General features: G+C 37.6%; 1 non-coding gene across 1 annotated transcript; it reads left to right on the plus strand.

Annotated features, from left to right (window-relative positions):
* The first annotated feature begins 323 nt into the window (after window positions 1-323).
* Window positions 324-396, plus strand: TRNAT-CGU (transfer RNA threonine (anticodon CGU)). The gene has a single exon. It is a non-coding gene; the product is annotated as a tRNA-Thr (tRNA).
* The last annotated feature ends 2,787 nt before the right edge of the window (window positions 397-3,183 follow it).

Genomic DNA, 3,183 nt, shown 5'->3' on the forward strand with positions numbered 1-3,183 from the left:
ATTATTAGTATTATTATTAATTGTGTTTATTATTGTCTTTATTGAGTGTAATTAGTTACCACTGCCACCGGGTATAAACCCATTGCAGTGTGAATACATACATACATACATACATACATACATACATACATACATACATACATACATACATACATACATACATACATACATACATACATACATTATTCTGTAGGACCAATTAATAAAATCTTTAATATTCTCACAGCTAGCAGTGCATATTTCTGTACAGATTACTGTGCACTTAACTGCGGAATCCCGGCCAAATCGAAGGAGGAGAGTTCGGTCCGGTGCTGTGGATTGAATTCGGCGTAGCTCAGTGGTCAGAGCGCTTGGTACGTAGAACCAGGAACCCGGGTTCGATCCCCGGCGCCGGAGCGAAGTTTTCTCCTCAAATATTAATTACCGCCAAACAATAAGCATGTACAGAAGAGGCAGGACCAAAATGCATTATAACTGTGAATGTAATTCTTGGAACTACTTGGTTCTTCGACCAAACCATAGAGCGTATTTTTTTGTCCTCTGTGCATAAATAACACAAAAATGAAAGAAGTTGGAGCTGCCTGGATTTTCTCCCAAGCCCCTCATATACAGCATGTCCCATTTGAAACGCCCTATTTTTGTTTTGTGATGATAAATTAATGTAAATGTATTTTGTGTTTTTCGAGGTGTCATACTGTAGATGAAACGTACGAGTTGTGTTGGAATTTTTTGTATTTTCAAAATCACGCCAGGTGTGGTGGTGGCAGAAGGCAGGGTGAAATGGCGGCCGTCACAGAGAAAGCACAGGTGGGTCGACCTGGTTGGCGAGTTGGTATAGCGCTGGCCTTCTATGCCCAAGGTTGCGGGTTCGATCCCGGGCCAGGTCGATGGCATTTAAGTGTGCTTAAATGCGACAGGCTCATGTCAGTAGATTTACTGGCATGTAAAAGAACTCCTGCGGGACAAAATTCCGGCACGCTGATATAACCTCTGCAGTTGCGAGCGTCGTTAAACAAACCATACCTTTGACCTTTTAGCACAGGTGGTACGTGGGACTTGGCTCGATTTAACGACGATTCCGTCAGGAATACCAGAGGAAAGCTGAGATGGCAAGACGATTAGAGTATGAAAACATTTTTGGGGACTGGTTCAGTGGCTAAAAAGCACGGCGGTGCCGACAAAGTATATCAGATAGCAATGTGCAGCGCATTGCCGGAACATTTCAAAGAAGTCCACGTAAGTCCTTTCGTAGAGCCCCTAAGGAACTGACTACACCAAAATCAACTGTCCATAGAGCTATCGTGCATGCGACATAAGAAATGAACATTAATCAACTGCGTGAACGCATTGAGAATGTAACAATCAACACAGGGATAGAACCTGAACACCGGCTGGATATCCTTCGTGTGACTGGTGGGGCACATGTAGAAGTGTTATGATTTTTCTATACAAACTTGATGAGTAAGACTTTATTTATGTTTTTAGTTCATTTCGATATTTTCAATATTTTGGGAGAAATAGTGGAATAAAAATATGGCGGTTCAAATGGGACACGCTGTATTACGTCTTTTGTATTAGTTAAGTTCTTCCTGAAAGTAAATTAGTAATTAGTTATATTAAGGGAAGACTCCCCTGAAAATCATGAAAATTTTTCCAAATTTTTTTTTTTTTTTAGCTATTTCACTTATTCAGAATTTATATTTTCATACCCCAAATGGATTCAGCTCAATTCTGATTACAAATACTCGCATGTTTACACTTTTAAAATTAAGGCTGGAAGGGGGCGTGGAATTTAAAGAGCTGTCAAAATTGTTTTTCATCGAAGAATTCTTTTTTAAAATTTCTGATTACAAATCTAGTAACTTTTTGTTGGCTCCCTGAAGTTACTAGATGAATGTAGCGGAGGAGAATATTAATTTACATAAATATTCATTTTATTTTCAAATCTATTTTTCTGTGTTCATTTTTGTTGATTCAACACCAACTTTCTTGTGCCAAATATTAATCAATTTGGATGAAATTTTTACTTCAAGTAGGTAGCTGCATGTTTCTATTCATTTCTCACAAAATACCATACCGTAATTTCCCATAACTATGGTTCAGGCACCCAACTATGGTCCAAAACGCATTATATACTACTTAGTCCCTCAAGAGTTCGGTGTTTGCCATTTAAGGCGCCAATGTGATGGAATTATGTTCCCCATAGATGCTTCTATCTACCATTACACGTGGCACTGATATGGATGCTTAACAAGGTCAGTGTGCATCGTTCAATTGAATGTGTGAAGACACGAAATCATTCAGTTTGTGTTTGTCTGTTTTATTAAGCTCTCCTCTGTAGAACTGGTAAATTATATGATTGTTTGTACAATTCAACCTGGCTATATAGTGTTTACTTTCACGTAATAATTAGACTGGCAGAGGTGAAGGACTCTGCGTGAAAAATGTTTAACTTCAAGGCTAGAAGTCAGTCCTCAACTATGTACCACAATTTTTCGTGGACCATAGTTGTATTTCATTTTGAAATATTTGTTTTAATGAAATGTGAACAATTTGATTATTTACTTCTGCAAATACGGTATAACAGTATATTCTAAAACACCATTTAACATTATAGTCCAGTAAATAAAGAAACAGGCTGTTCCAGCATCAATGGTACTAGCACGAATAATGGTCCGGTAAAACGAAAACTTCAGGGTAGAATGAAAACAATCGTCCCTGTAAGTGACTATGAGAGCGATGAAATTGAATTGGATACAGATTATGTTTCCGGTGTACTCTCCATATTTACAGACAGTGAGTCAGATGTGGAAAAGAAGACGAAATCTCGTAAAATAATGCTAAAGGCACATAGTTATATGGTAGTTACTTATGAGGAGGAATTGTGGCCAGGGAAAGTTTTGGAAGTGAAGAACAATGAAGCTGTTGTTTCATGTATAGTAAGAAGCGGCAATTACTGAGGTGGCGAGAAATGGAAGACATTTTATTCTATAGAAAGGAAAACATAATAAAACAAATTGAAGACCCCATATGCGTCTCGAAAAAGAGAGATCTATTTTCAATTTCAGAATTACAAGAGAAGTGGAGATTCAAAGGATCGAAATAAGCCTACTGAATATAGTTCTCAGTATGGTAAATAAACATTATCAATGAATTTATGTGCATAATATTTTGCTAAGAATG

The sequence above is a fragment of the Periplaneta americana genome, chromosome 13 (assembly GCF_040183065.1).
Source record: "Periplaneta americana isolate PAMFEO1 chromosome 13, P.americana_PAMFEO1_priV1, whole genome shotgun sequence".
Lineage (NCBI taxonomy): Eukaryota > Metazoa > Arthropoda > Insecta > Blattodea > Blattidae > Periplaneta > Periplaneta americana.